Raw genomic sequence first — 16,582 nt, 5'->3', positions numbered from 1 at the left:
CCAGGACCTCTTAGTGCTGACTTCCCCCTTTGACTTTCACTCAAGAAAGCACAGTAGAATGGGTGTAGGTGAGAATGATGATATATTATGGGGAATATTAATTTTATATTAAAATATGACCTGCCAACTTCGATGCTTTGTTGTTAGAAACAAATTACTTTCTACACACTGCACAACCAACCTGAGCAAACCAGTCGTAAATCACTATCCTAGACTGTGTTGCTTAGCTGCTTGATTATAGTGCTTTTTTTTTTTTTTAATGCTCTTTATTCCTCAAAAACTTTAAAATGACGTTTTTATTACTAGGGAATCTGGGTAGTATACAAAGCCTGAGAGCCAGAGGAGCTGGCAGCTGCTGCGGGTGCAACTTCATGTTATTTACAAAGGGCGTATTACACATTAAGCCATGATAGCTGTCTTCTTTATTGAAGTCCCAAGTTTTGGAGTCTGTTGTTTGTAATACTGGACCACACTCTGTCATTTACATAGTTAACTACAACTTAGTTATAAAATATTTCCCCAGTGATAACAATAAATAATCTCACTGTAGCTCTTAAAGCTACAGCAGTAGCTACCTTGCTGCTTGCCTGCTGAGCGGCAGAGTGGCATATATATTTGCAAGGCTTATGCTTTCCATTGTTTATTTTATGGTGTATATGTATTTGGTGACTCCTTAAAAGGTAACAAATCTAGACAACATTTAATGTTATATCTGCGTCAGTTTCTAAGAATGCCCAAACAGTTTTTGTATCCATTTCCTATTTATCTTCCCAGGCTTTGGACCTAGTGATTTTATGTACATAGTTTCTGGCAAGAGTACAGACAGATTCCATTACAGAGCAAATGTGTATTTGAATAGCAGTGAGTGAATGCATTACTTTGAGCAAAAGTACAGTTTATGATTGGTGTTTTCTGTAAAGCAGTTATGCATAATATTTGCTCATAGTTAAAACACTTTGGCGTATTTTTCAAGGCTCAGAAGGTCTTATGTATACTGGTCCCTTGTGAAAATATTGATTTAATACTACTTGCTGATCTCCAGTGGCAGAATAGAATTGGTAAAATGCCTATATCTGATACCTAGTGGGAAAATTATGTTGATGGAGTGTGAAGTTGTTTGTGTTTCTTGAAGGGAAGGACACAGCTCCTTTTTCTCTCATCTAAAAATACTTCCTAAAGCTAATGTAAAATAATCTTTAGCTTACATTTTAAAATAGTAAGTTATGTATTCGGATGGCATACGGAAAGTACTCTAGATTGTTTCTCACTAAAGTGAATCTAAGAATCCATGTAGCAGGTTTGGTCAGTGACGGTAGAGGTATGACTACAGTTTGCCCAGACTTCGTGATGGTCTAAAATCATAGTAATAAATTCACAGAGGTCAGAGAGATCTGATGAATTTAAAAATGAGACAACCAGAGGAATGCTAATGAAAGACAAGGGCCTTTTTCAGAGCTAAGGAAGCAAATGAAGTCAAATTTATGTTCACATGGCTTAATTAGCTTCTCTTTGGACCATCCTGCCATTGATATTTGTTGAGTGTCCCTAAATGTGTGAAGTATATTACAACAAAGTTAGGATAATAGTTTTACAGGCTTCTGTAATTATTAGTATTATAGGTAGTTACAAATGGGAAAATATCTTAATAAACTGACACAAGGACCCATACCAAATTGTGAGGAAAAAAAATGTTTTTCTGTTTTTTAGCTATCGGTTTTGGGGTTTTTTGTTTGTTTGTTTTCTGATAGAACTTATGTTGTCTTCCAGTTTCAATGTCAATTTAGTTTCTTTGGTAAAATATGAGAGATGTGCTGAAAACTGAAACCCCAGTTGCCATATTTTAAGCTTATCTGCTTTTATACATAAGTTTTAAAAAAAAAAAAACTTAGCAAAGTGCTTTCTACAATCATGAGATTCAGGGACAGTTAAGATACTGTTTTTTGAAATGCTCTATAAATCTCCTTTGTTACAAAGGACCATAGTACTTTGCTTAGTAATATCAGTGAATCATTCATCTTTTTAAACCCAACTAAATTATAAATGGCTGTCTTCTCTCAGTGCCAGAGAAGGATAGTGGATAGTTTATGTGAAGATGGAGCCTGTCTAATGACCATTTTATCCACCCCACTTCCACAAATTTGTGACATTTCTTTTGATGTGTGGTGATTGATAACCTCTCTAAAAGAGTTACCTTCAGCCAGTTTATCTGAGAGGCAATTTTTCCAAATATTCTCTTTCTTAGCATCTTCCAGTCTGAATAATACTCTAGAAATTTAGAAAAAAAAGCCTTCAACATTCCATATACCAAATTGGTCATCTGCTAGTTCAGCAGCCATAAGGCTAAAAGTCTAAGAACTTTTGTCATTTGGTTTGATCAGAACTCTTTTGGCAAGATTCTTGTACAATTTATGCTTTAAGAGAACTGAAGACAATTCATTCAGAGCCAAAGTTAGGATTTCTAGCCTGTGATTTTTTTTTTTTTTTTTTTTTTAAAGTGAGTCCAGGAATGCTCTTGCTCATCTACCTGCTCTTACTGGTCTTTCAAAGCTCACTCTTTTTTTTTTTTTCTGCGGTACGCGGGCCTCCCACTGCTGCGGCCTCTCCCGTTGCGGAGCGCAGGCTCCGGACGCGCAGGCCCAGTGGCCACGGCTCACGGGCCCAGCCGCTCCGCGGCACGCGGGATCCTCCCTGACCAGGGCACGAACCCGCGTCCCCTGCATCGGCAGGCGGACTCCCAACCACTGCGCCACCAGGGAAGCCCTAAATACAGTTTTTAAAGACTGTAAATAGTAATTTCTCTTTTCTTAAAGGTCATGATTATTTTTAAAATATTTTATTAGCTGTTTATGTGTTATCACAGCAGTAACCCAGGTAATAAAATAGACCAACTGTTTATTTTTAAATTCATTGTACCATTGTTTTTATGGGGAGAAGAAGAAGAACTCATATTTTAAAACACTGAGATATGTAGGAAAAATTAAAATTTTATTTATTGTTCTTATACTAAAATAATATAACTTTCAGTAAAAATACTATGAACGTATATAATTATACTTTTTCTTTAAGCATTAAATGTAATGAATATAAATGAATATTAATATAATTATAGACTATCTAGAGTCAAAGAAGCATGTTTTGGTTTGGGGGGAAAGTATAAAAAAAGTAAATTGCATATTACTCCAGCATTTTCTAGTTTGCTCATTCATTTACTAAGCATCTGTTGTGTGCTGGACTCAAGGGATCCAAAACATCACAAGATGCTCACAGTGTTTAGCTGAGACGGACAGACATTTATAGCCATCGTGATGAATGTAATGAGAGACGTGTACGAGGCACTGAGGAGGATTGCAGAGGGAGGAGATAGAACTTGGCTGGTGGTACAGGAGGTGCGGGAGGCTGAGAAAGCTTCCTGCAGGACGAGCTATTTGAAATATGTGTAGGCATTCCATGTGGAATGGAGTTGGGAATGGATGTTCCTAACAGAAGTAATAACATGAGCAAGGTATTGAGGTCTGAGAGGGCATGGAAACTGCAAATGGTTCCTTAAAACGGGATATTAGTAATGGCAGAGGGAGGGCGTGCCTGCAACTGGTGAGAAAGCCCTGGGTTAGGGGTGTGTGTGTGTGTTGATGTGAGAGAGATGGGAATGGGAGAAGGAGGAGGGAGGGAAGGAAAGAGAGACAGAGATAGAAAATATGGAAAAAGTACCCCTTCTCCTGGTAAGCAATACATCAGGAGAGGCTGAAGGGGTTAGGGAATTCAAAGATAAGAGAAAGTTAAATCAAGTGTTTTGCCACTTTGGGAGATGCTGGTATATCCTGAAAAAAAAAAAGGGAGGAAAATTATTTGAATCAGAGTATTAGGAATTGTAATGCTTGTTTCCATTTTCTCTAAAGATACCAATTAAAATATACAAATCTGCAAGGATATAGGAAATGACCAGCAGTTAGTGCAAAACCAAATTTTAGGGATTTGAGGAGATTAAGTAACTCCCTCCATCTCTTGCTATTTCACAAGCTTCCTTTGTTAAACCTTTTCAAGTTCCTGGCCTCAAAATGTTAAAATGTTCTAGGGCTTAGGCCTAGAACTTAGGCTTTTCTCTTCTTAGGTAGCTTCATCTGGTTCCATGGTTTTAAATATCATCGATATACTGATGACTTCCAAATTTATGTCTCTTCCTCTGCCTCTTCTATGAATCTAAGACTCATATTTAACTGTCTACTTGACATCTCCACTGAGATCTAAATGGCATCTCAAATTGCCATGTCCAAAAAGAACTCTTTCTGTTTTGTAAATAAGTTCATTTGTACCATTTTTTTTTTAGATTCTGCATGTAAGCCATATCATATGATATTTGTCTTTTTCTGTCTGACTTACTTCACTCAGTATGACAATCTCTAGGTCCATCCATGTTGCTGCAAATGGCATTATTTCATTATTTTTAATGTCTGAGTAATATTCCACTGTATATATGTACCACATCTTCTTCATCTATTCACCTGTCCATGGACATTTAGGTTGCTTCCTTGTCCTGGCTATTGTAAACAGTGCTGCAATGAACATTGGAGTGCATGTATCCTTTCAGACCATCTTTTTCTCTGGATATATGCCCAGTAGTGGGATTGCAGGATCATATGGTAGCTCTGTTTTTAGTTTTTTAAGAAATCTCCATACTGTTCTCCACAGTGGCTGTACCAATTTACATTCCCACCAACAGTGTCGGAGGATTCCCTTCTCTCCACACTTTCTCCAGCATTTATTGTTTGTAGATTTTTTGTTGATGGCCATTCTGACTGGTGTGAGATGTTATCTCATTGTAGTTTTGATTTGCATTTGTCTAATAATTAGTGATGTTGAACATCTTTTCATGTGCCTCTTGGCCATCTGTATGTCTTCTTTGGAGAAATGTCTATTTAGGTCTTCTGCCCATTTTTTGATCGGGTTGTTTGTTTTTATGATATTAAGCCACATGAGCTGTTTGTAAATTTTGGAGACTAATCCCTTGTTGGTCGCATCCTTTGCAAATATTTTCTCCCATTCTGTGGGTTATCTTTTCGTTTTGTTTATGGTTTCCTTTGCTGTGCAAAAGCTTTTGAGTTTAGAAGATAAACTGATGGTTACTGGGGGGAATGGGTCGGGGGGGAGCAATAGTTAGGGAGTTTGGGATTGACATGTACACACTGCTATATTTAAATTGGATAACCCACAAGGACCTACTGTATAGCACAGGGAACTCTGCTCAAAATTTTTCTTATTTTAAAAAAATTTTTGTTTTATATTGGAGTATAGTTGATTAACAATGTTGTGTTAGTTTCAGGTGTACAGCAAAGTGATTCAGTTATACATATACATGTATCTATTCTTTTTCAAATTCTTTTCCCATTGAACTCTGTTCAATATTATATAACAACCTAAATGGGAAAAGAATTTGAAAAAGAATAGTACATGTTAAAAAAAAAGAAAAAAGAATTCTGTATTTGTCCCCTAAACGGCTCCTACTTTCAGTAAATGGCAACTCTGTTCATTCTGAGGCTCAGGCCCAAAACCTTGGAGAGAGTTATCTCTCTCTCTCTATCTATCTATACTTTATTTTTTAGAACAATTTTAGATTTACAGAAAAATTGAGCAGATAGTACAGCGGTTTTGCATATAAGCTTCAGTCCAGCACAGTGTTTATTAGTTGTTACTATTGTCTTGTCTTAGTATGGTACATTTGTTGCAAATAATGAACCAATATTGATATATTATTGTTAAGTAAAGTCCATAGTTTACATTAGGATTCACTCTTTTTATTGTACAATTCTATTGATTTTAACAAGTGCATAATGTCATGTATCCACCATTACACACAGAATAGATTTCCCGCCCTAAAAATCCCCTGTGCTCCATAGATTCATCCCTTTGCCCCGACCCTGAAGTGCTGGCAGCCACTGAACGTTTAACTTTCTCTGTAGTTTTACGTTTTCCAGAATGGTATATTTGAAATCATACGATATGTAACCTTTGCAGATTGTCTTCTTTCACTTAGCAATACACGTCCTGGCCACCATGGTACTGTTAGTTTTTTGAATTTTAGCTATTCTAATTCATGCATAGTAATGTCTCTTTTTTTTTTTTAATTTGCGATTTCCTAATGACCTATGATGTTGAGAAGTTTTTCATATGGTTATGTGCCATCTGTGTATCTTCTTTGATGAGGTATCTGTTTGGATCCTTTGCCTATTTTTTATTTGGGCTGTTTGTTTTCTTTTTGTTGAATTTTGAGAATTCTTTATGTATTTTGGATACAAGTCCTTTATCAGATATGTGTTTGGCAAATATTTCCTCCCAGTCTGTGGCTTCTCTTTTCATTCTTTTAATAGAGTCTTTTGGGGAAGAGAAGGTTTTAATTTTAATAGAGTGCATCTTAATTATTTCTCTTACAGATCATGCTTTTGGTGTTGTATCTAAAGGCTCATCATCAAACCCAAAGTCATCTAGATTTTTTCCTATGTTGTCTTCTAAAAGTTTTATAATTTTGTGTTTTACATTTAGTTCTATGTTCCATTTTGAGTTTAATTTTTGTGAAAGATGTAAGATGTGTGTCTAGAGTCATTTTTTTGCATGTTAATGTCAGTTGTCCAGCACCATTTGTCGACAAAACAGCTTCTTCATTGAGTTGCTTTTGCTCCTTTGTCAAAGATCAGTTGACTGTATTTATGTGGGGTCAGTCCTGGGCCCTCTATTCTAATTCATTAACCTATTTGTCCATTCCTTCACCAATACCACATGGTCTTAATTACTGTAGCTTTATAGTAAGTCTTGAAGACAGGTAATGTCAGTCCTCTCACTTTGTTCTTTTCGGTATTGTGTTGGCTATTCTAGGTCTTTTGCCTTTTCATATAAACTTTAGAATCAATTTGTCAGTATCTACAAAATAACTTTCTAGGGTTTTGGTTGGGATTTTGCTTAATTTATAGATCACAGTGGGAAGAATTGTCATGTTAACAGTATTGAGCCTTCCTCTCCAGGAATATGGACTGTTTCTCCATTTATTTAGATCTCCTGTGATTTCTTTCATCAGAGTTTTATGGTTTTCCTTATACAGATGCTGTACATATTTTTGTTAGGTTTATACCTAAATACTTCACTTTTTTGATGCTAATGTAAATGGTGTTATGTTTTTCATTTGAAATTCCAATTGTTCATTGCTGGTATGTAGGAAAACATTGACTTTCATATATTAACCTTGCTATGTCTCTTATTGGTTTTAGTCTACCCAGTTCTCAGACCTCCAAATTAATTTGTTAACAAATTCTGTCAGTTCTCCCTTAAAAGTATATCCAAAATCTGACCATTTCTCACCGCTTCTGCAATACTCTGTCACTCTGGTGTAAGCTACTATTATCTCACTCTCTGTACTATTGCATCCTGAGAAGTGGGCTTCCTTTAATAACACAACATTTGTCACTACTCAATATACTATATATTGGTTATTTTTTGTTTGTTTGTTTGTTTACTCTCTTCTTCCCCCACTTCCTCCATGGAAGCAGGAACTTTGTTCTATTCGTTGCTGTTTCCCCTGTGCCTAGCCTGGTACCTGGTATTTGGGGTTAAATATGTATTTGTTGTATGAGTGAACTCACTCAGACTACTCAGTTCCTGCAAGAGAGACTTGCTAAATAATATCTTAAAGACCATAAGGGTGCTACAAGCAACCTTCCAAGAGTTTCTAAAAAATTAGAATGTCTGCAAAATTCATCACTATTTCCCACACTTTACACTGTAACTCTAACTGGTATACATCTGAAGAGAGAACAATCACAGATCTGGAGAGTCACTCTGCCAATGCTATGAATAGTCTCCTTACCTTTTAGTTAAATTCGTTTTCATCCATATCTTCCCCTCCTCAACATGCCCACCCCCACTTCAACCCTTAGTTTTCCTTAGTGCCTTGGAAAAAGGACTTGTATTAATGGTGCAGTAAAGGGTTAATAGAACTGAGTTCCTTCTTTAGAACATGTTTAAAGTTATGAAATCTAACTCTGAAAAGCTACATATTTTTTGAATGATACTCCATTATTATTTCCCTGTAATCAAAAATATTCCTCTCTCCAAAAGTATATTCTTTATTACAAATTCATTAAATGATCATTATTTCATATGAGGCCTGAAGTCTAATAACTAGTAAAACGATTTGTCATTTGGCTTCCCTGCATATCAGGATGTGTGTCCTCATACTACCTCTGTTGGAAATCTGTTTCTGGTGAAACCCCCAATTCTGGCAGCTTCTTTCAACTGACATAGCATTTTTTTCTTACCCTCAAAAAAAGCTTGCAGTTTATTTTAGAATGGCTTCCCACTGGGGTGAATAGCCACACAGGCACTTAATTGTTCAATAAACCCCCTTGGGCTTTTAGCTGCCTTGATTTTTTAGGAGGAAGGCATCGGCATGATTCCTAAGGAGGTGGTCTGTTATTCTTGAAACTTTCTTCAGGACTGAGCCTGTGGATGAATAAGGCACCGTGGGCACCAATTTAATTTTGCATTGTGTTTCAGAGTTGCATTATTGCGTGTCGTTTCAATATATCATAATGAGGCAGATCAGGGAGTTAATGTCTTTTATTGACGAAGCTACAGTGTGTATCAGTTTGGCTACATTGAAGAGGACAGGAGGAGATACTGCTTTCTGTGGATTGAAATTAATAATAATTTTAACCCATGATGCATTCTAGTTTGACAACATTGAGGTTAAAATTAATGTTGTCTTTAACTTTCTTGTCCTCTGTGCAAATCTCCAGAGATTACTTAGTCTCTATTGTAGGATTGTTACCAAAAAAATGGATGCTAAGGTTTATGGAAAGCATTTGAATAGCTTGGAGAAAGGGCAGTAGCCAAATAATGTTCCCTATGTGTTTGCCTCTGGCACATCCTCAAGTTAGCTTTGTTAAACTTGGGAGCCACTCTGTTTTCAGTATGCTGAGCCCCTCTCTGAACAATTACGAGAAAGAAAAACCTGTTATAAACATCAAATTCTGTTGCTGTTCATGAACAACTATGATTATTACTGATTTATCTCTTTCTTTAGATGGGATTTTTTTCCCTTAAAATATAATGAACTCAGAACCTGAAATTTTTATTATTAATACATAGGTTATGTTTTACATATGTGTATTACTATCACATATGAACCATAAAGGGTTTTATTATCTAAATTATTATTTTAGATTTGTGTGATGAAACTTCTCTACAATATTTTTGCAAAGAACTGAGCTTTTAAAAAATATGCATGTAAGGAAACTTTGTTCTGTGGTTTCTAAATTAAGATTTCAAGCTGTAAGCTTGTTAGAGGTTAAGTGAGACTATTATATTTTAGTGATGCTTCCGTGTCCTCAGCATCTTTACAACCATGTGTGGTTTTTAAAATAGAACTTTGGAACCTGTGTTGTTACATTGAGATTGTGCACTCTGTTGACTTAAAGGCAAAGTAAACATTTTTAGGAGTTTATTAGTATCCCATAAAGGAAACGAACAGGACAGATCTCAAATGGGCAAAGATGATGGCATTACTTTAAACATATGTTAAAAATTGACTAAAGAGATCCTGAACAAGAATCTTTGTAAGACTTCCCAAGTGTGCTTTGGGTAACAGAGGCAGATAAACTATTTTATTCTGTTATTGCTGCGAAGATTCATTGGTAATTTTCCCCTACACTACCAAGTAGGATAAACAGAGCTCTGAGAGGGGAACTTCCATTTCATTTTGACAGTGATTTCCCTCAACTCTGAAGACAATACCCCCTTTACAACTCTGAGCTAATTTTCAAATGTTAGCATTTCCCGCATGGGTGTTTTGAGTAAGTCTGAAAATGTTTTGCTATTTATATCAAAGAACTCTGGAAACAAATATGAATGAGATGGAAATTTCTATCCTAAATTTTAGTATATGGTCTAGAGTTCCCACACAGTTTACATTAGGAAAACAACCATGCACACGCACACACGTATGTATGTACATTTCTGATTTAAACCACGTCCTATCTTGAGAAAAAGAAAATACGTAAAAGTTGTCTTAAGAGGTTTTATTTCCCTTTCCGTCTGTGTCCCGTCTTCGTCATACTCTGCCAGTTAGGGATATTTAAAGAAACTTATTTTTAAGTTATGTGTATTACAGTGGCTTCAGAGTGTTACTTTCCATCAGTGCTGTGTAATAAGGTTTCTGATTAATATTTATAGTTGCTTTATATCTTTCTAAAGTAAACCTCTGATATGAACAGTAATCTAGCCAATTGTCATACAATTCAGCATAGGTGGAAATTATTTTTTAAGGGGAAGGTAGTGGTTACACTACCTTTGCAAGAATGCAAATCTGGTATAGATACTATATATAATAATACTGTATTCAGTGACTACTTGACAGTTTGCAAAGCCTTTTCATGTATGCCACCTCATTGATTCTTAAAATAATCCTATTTGTAGACATAGAGGTATACTATCTTCAGATTACAGCACCATTTGTTAAAAAGACTTTCTCCATTGAATTGCCTTTGTAGCTTTGTCAAAAATCAACTGATCACACTTATAGCATATTAAGAAGTAATACTTATGACAATATTAACACAAAGGATGGGGCTATATTGAAGCAAGGAAATGATATCAGAGACTAACTTGAAGAAATGAATAGTATCAGAAATATTAAATATGTAGGTTAATATATTTTTTATCCTTTTTCCTCTTAACTTTTAAAAAAGACATAAGATTGTATAAAGCAATAATATAACACTGTATTGAGTTTATAATATATAGGCATAATATATATGACAATGATAGCACAAAGGAGGAAGAAAGGAATGAAAGTTATACTGGAGTTTTCTATATTTGTTTTAGAATTGAATTAGTATTAATCTGAGGTAAATTGTGATAAATTAAGATACTAATGTATTATAGTGATCTCTAGAACCACCACTAAGAAACTCGAAAAAGTACAGTTGACCTTTGAACAATGCAGGGGTTAGAGGTGCCAGTCCTCTGCACAGTTGAAAATCCAAGTGTAACTTTACAGTTGACTCTCTGTATCTGCAGTTCTGCATCCGCAGATTTAACCAACCAGGGATCATGTAGTACTATAGTACATATTTATTGAAAAAAATCCACGTATAATTGGACCTGCATAATTCAAATCTGTGTTGTTCAGGGGTCAACACAAATTAAAATTAAAATGGTACACTAGAAAACATCAATTTATTACAAAAGAAGGTGGTAAAGGAGGAACAGAGGAACAAAAAAGACATGTGATATATAGAAAACAAACAGCAATAAATATAAATCCAACAATATCAGTATTAATTTTAAATGTGAATGGATTAAACACTCCAGTCAAAGGACAGAAATTATAAGACTGGATGTAAAAACAAGATCTAACTACATGCTGTCTGTAAAAGAGACACTTTACATTCAGAGACAACAATTTTGGAAAAGTCTCAGCTGTTTCTTCTATACTGCTATAGTCTGAATGTATCCCCTGTGTTTCATATGTTGAAATCCTAAACCCTGAGTATTAGGAGGTGGGACTTTTGGAGGTGCTTAAGCCGTGATGGTGGAGCCTTCATAAATGGAATGAGTGCCTTAAAAAAAGACCTCACATTTCAGATAGCTCTGAGAAACTGCTCCAAAGAGGTAGGGGGGAAAGGTCAGTATATATGTGATTTTGGTGAAGGGGGAGTACCTGCAGTTAAGCACACATTTTTTGCAGAAGGTTTCTGCTAGTCACGAGGAGCAGACGTCACCACAAAGGATTTTAGTGCTTTTCTAGATATGAGGAGATACAAGAATTGGGCTCATAAAATCAGCTCCTGAAAATATCTAACTATCGGAAGACCTGTTCTGCTAGTTTTTCCCAGAGCACAGGGTGCCTCATTTCTGCTCTCCACACTGAACTCCTTTCAGGGGGTGTCGAAAGTCAGCAGCTGCAGCAGCACATGACTTAATCCTTGTAGAGGTAGCTGGCAAGTGCTAATGGCAAGTGCCAGTTTGTAGTTGACAGCGCCCACAGCCTAATACCAGAAATCTGTGAATATGTTATGGCAAAAGAGACTTTGCAGATGAGATTAAGGATCTTATGATTGGGAGATTTGCCTGGATTATCCGGGCGGGCCTTATTAAAAAAAGAGAGAGAGAGAGACCTTACAGAGATCCCTTGCCCCTTTTACCATGTGAGGACACAGTAAGAAGGTGCTGGCTATGAGCCACAAAGAGGACCTCCACCAGAATGAGACCATGCTGGTGCCTTGATCTGGGACTTTCCAGCCTCCAGAACCCTGAGAAATAAATATCTGTTGTTTATAAGCTGCCTGGTCTGTGATATTTTGTTATAGCAGCCTGAACGGACTAAGACACACACCATTCTCTCCTTATTTTCCTCTGTAATTCTATTTACACATATGTTAAACTGATATTGCATCAAAGGCCTCTGATGTTTTATTTAAAGAAAAAAAAATTTCTCTTTGTACTTCAGTTAAGTTTCTTGTGACCTGTTTTCAGGTTCACTAAATCCTTTCTTTTGCTGTGCCTAATCTACCATTAAGCCTAGTCAATACTTTGAAAATACATTTTTAAATTCTAGAATGTTCATTTTCTTTAGAATTTTCATTTTTTTGCTTATATTTTTCATCTTGTCACTCATTTTGTCTGTCTTTTTCCTCAATGCTATAACATTTATTATAGTTATTTTAGAGTCTTTACTAATTCCAACATCTGTTTTTCAATAGCCTTAGTTTTCTGACAGCCATCTTGTATTGACTTTTTGCTCTTGATTATTAGATATATTTTCCTGCTTCTTCGCGTAGCTTAGAGTTTTTCACTGGATGCTGGACATTGTGTATGAAGAAAAGCCTGATGTTGATAGGCGGATGTCGATTCTACTCCCCGCCTCCAAAGAGCTCATCCTTTCCTCTATCTGGCAGGTAGAATTAGTGTCTAGTTTAGTCAATCAAATCAGAAGTCAAGAGGAATCATGGCTGAATTGCAGCTTCAGTTATCTCAGTTCTCTTCTTGGTTTCAAATGTCTTAAGAATGGGATCAGCCCTCTCTCTTCAGCAGGGCTTAGTGATTAGGGCTTACTTGCCATTTTCCAGTCCCTTCCCCAGCTTCTCATGCTGTTGCTTAAACACAGCAAAAGTGCCATGAGTGAGAGTTGGTGAACTGGAGGGATTGGTGGCTTTTAAGATTCCATTCCACCATGCCAGTTCACGTGCCATTTTTACAAGTAGTGCTTTCTTCTCCTGGTCCCAATGAAGTTGCTTGTGTATGACTGGCTTACTCTTCCAGCCACTGTGGCCAGACTTGGCAGTTGCCCTCAGGGATGGAAGTGGCTGTGTCTTGGTCTCTACCCTGGCAGGGCTCATTGCTCATTGGAATTTAGTTCCTTTAAACTTCTTTGTGTTTACCTCTCTTTTATGGCATTAAAGAAAAATGGCATATTGTTAAGCAAATCAGGTGTTTTCTCTTTATTGTCATAGGAATGGTGGTCTTTTGAGATCTTTTATATCCTCATTAGAAGTGAAACCTTCTGTGCTGACTCTTGAATAAATAATATTGAAAAAAAAGGGAACACTGCCTTGGTGATCATATCTTACCATTTTTATTCTTAACCTTTTTTTTTAATAAATAAATTTATTTATTTATTTTTATTTTTGGCTGCATTGGGTCTTCGTTGCTGTGCACAGGCTTTCTCTAGTTGCGGCGAGCGGGAGCTACTCTGAGTTGTGGTGCGCGGGCTTCTCATTGCGGTGGCTTCTCTTGTTGCAGAGCATGGGCCCTAGGCGTGCGGGCTTCAGTAGTTGTGGCATGCGGGCTCAGTAGTTGTGGTTCGAGGGCTCTAGAGCACAGGCTCAGTAGTTGTGGCACAGGGGCTTAGTTGCTCCGCGGCATGTGGGATCTTCCCAGACCAGGGCTCAAACCCATGTCCCCTGCATTTGCAGGCGGATTCTTAACCACTGTGCCACCAGGGAAGCCCCCTTAACCTTTTTCATAATGTGGAGTAGGGGTCAGCAAACTTTTCTTAAAGGGCTAGATAGTAAATATGTTGGGCTTTGCGGACAGAGTGGCAAAATCGAGGCTATTATGTAGGTATTTATATGACCATTCAAAAGGTACCATTTAAAGATGTAGTAAAGATTATTCTTAGCTCATGAGCCATAGAAAACAGGTGACCATAGTTTGCCAGGCCCTGGTATAGAGACAAATGATAAAACAATTTGACTGTTTTGATGAACTAAAAGCAAGCAAATATCAGATACTTTTTTTTTTTTTCGCGGTACGCGGGCCTCTCACTGTTGTGGCCTCTCCCGCTGCGGAGCACAGGCTCCGTACGCACAGGCTCAGTGGCCATGGCTCACGGGCCCAGCTGCTCCGCAGCATGTGGGATGCCCCCGGACCGGGGCACGAACCCATGTGCCCTGCATCGGCAGGCGGACTCTCAACCACGGTGCCACCAGGGAAGCCCCAGAAACTTTTAAGAAATTAAATTCTAAGGAGTTCTTTGGTACACCATCTACCACTGTCATCTACAATAATAAGTACCAAAAATGATGATCCTGAGCTGTCAAGACAAGTTTAACTTTTATTTAGTGTAATTGAATTGCATAATAAATTTTAGAAAAATGTTTATCAGAAATATTTTAAAGTTTATATGCCTGAAGAGTTAGTTGTAGCCATATGGAAACCTTCATTCAAAAAGCCTCATTCAGGGACTTCCCTGGTGGTCCAGTGGGTAAGACTTCGCCCTCCCAATGCAGGGGGCCCCAGGTTCGATCCCTGGTCAGGGAACTAGATCTCACATGCGTGCCGCAACTAAGAGTCCACATGCCGCAACTAAGACCCGGCACAGACAAAATAAATGAAGTAAATAAATAAATATTATAAGGGAAAAAAAGCCGCATTCATTCTACCCAAGTATTCTACTATATATTGAGCATTAACAATTTTTATAAAAATGCTTTGACCCTCAAAATGGGTACAATCCAGTGGAAAACAGACACTTAGATGTAAATATAAATACAAGGTAGTGATTGCAGTAATGTAGGTTTGCACAAGGTGCCTCTGTAGGGTTGGGGAAAGGTGGCAGGGAAGACTTCAGAGAGAATATGATGCTTTGCTGACTCTTGAAAAGGAATTAAGATTTTGTCAGGTAAACATTTTATTTATCCAGTATTACCATATTGTTGAATTGACTCTTTCAAGATCATTTTAGAAATGGTTTGACTATGAGGAAACAAACTTAGAAACTCATTCTCTCCTTATCTGATTACATACCTGTGAAATTTAAATGATAGTAGGTAAGCAGCTTTTTGTGACTGTTTTAAGAAACCAGTTATCACTCTGTAACATGTAGTGACTAAATGATGGTTTAGCAAGAACAATTTAATTTCAGCTTTTCTAGAAGTTTATTGCTGTTTTAAATCACTTTTAAAATCTTGTCTCCACCACAGGTTTTTTAAAAAGCATTATAATTACTATAGGAAGAATATTTCAAAGCAGAGACTTTTCTTTTTAGATACTTTATAGATTCAGTAGCTAGTAGGATGGGTGAAGAATCACAAGAATTTTTACTTAGGGTTGGGAGTAGAATTTAAAGGGACAAATCAGACTTTTGTTAAAGAGAATATAGTGTTGAGTTATTTATGTATTCAGTTGTAGCATGTTAATATGCTAGTAAATCTTTTTCTAATTCCTGGAAAATTGGTTACCTTCATGAAAAAACAACTGATCATTTTTTAATTTGCCTTTTTAAGAAAGCTCCTCTGGAGATTATATTTTACTGAATTATTGAATACAGGTTTTATTGAGTAGGTAATAAGGATTTTTAGTTTGTGGTAAACAAAAGCTAATAGTGTTTTGAAGACCTAGATATTGGATTTAGTAGATTATTTTCCACAGCAAGCAAGCTGAAATCCTTTATAACATTGATGTTTGATATATAATTTTACAAAAAAGTTTTTTCTCTCTGTATTTTTCTTTTAGCTTTTATTAAGTAACAGAATACATATTGAGAGCTGCAAAAATATCTATATTCGTATCTAATAATTCTGATACCTGGAAAGACCCAACAGAATTATTTAAAAAGAAACAACTACCTGCAGAAAGATGATTATTACAGCTTACCTTTATTAGCACCCTCCTCCTCACAAAAAACCTGAAAGAACTTTACAGCAATAGGGGAATGATTGGATAAATTATGAAGCAATAGAATATTATATAGCCATATAAAGGTTGTAATTATTAACACCAGTAGAAACATGGGGAAATGTTTACTATAATCTATTTTTAAAGAAACAAACCTGAATACCAAATTGTTCCACTGTAAGATACCAAGTTGGAAAACGGAAAAATGAGTAACCGGGATCTTTAGCTAATTTAGATGCCCTAAATACTGTTAGTGTCCCATTCTGTTGGTTCCTAAATGCAGTTTTGATTCTCTCAGGTGTGATGATCAGGAGAGATGGGTGAATACAAAAGAGAAGGTCTGAAAGTCAGTAGATAGCTCTTATTTGCAAGATTTTCTGTATAAGAAGACAACTTTAAATGTTTACATTTGAGGCTTCAT

The 16,582-nt window shown here is 36.5% G+C and overlaps 1 protein-coding gene across 9 annotated transcripts in view; it reads left to right on the top strand.

Annotated features, from left to right (window-relative positions):
• Positions 1–16,582, top strand: part of TSEN15 (tRNA splicing endonuclease subunit 15) — a 135,828-nt gene that overhangs the window by 18,984 nt on the left and 100,262 nt on the right. The gene's annotated exons all lie outside the window — the stretch shown is intronic.

The sequence above is a fragment of the Orcinus orca genome, chromosome 1 (genome assembly GCF_937001465.1).
Source record: "Orcinus orca chromosome 1, mOrcOrc1.1, whole genome shotgun sequence".
NCBI lineage: Eukaryota > Metazoa > Chordata > Mammalia > Artiodactyla > Delphinidae > Orcinus > Orcinus orca.
Note: the sequence above shows the minus strand (reverse complement) of the source record. Positions and strands in the feature narration are given on the sequence as shown.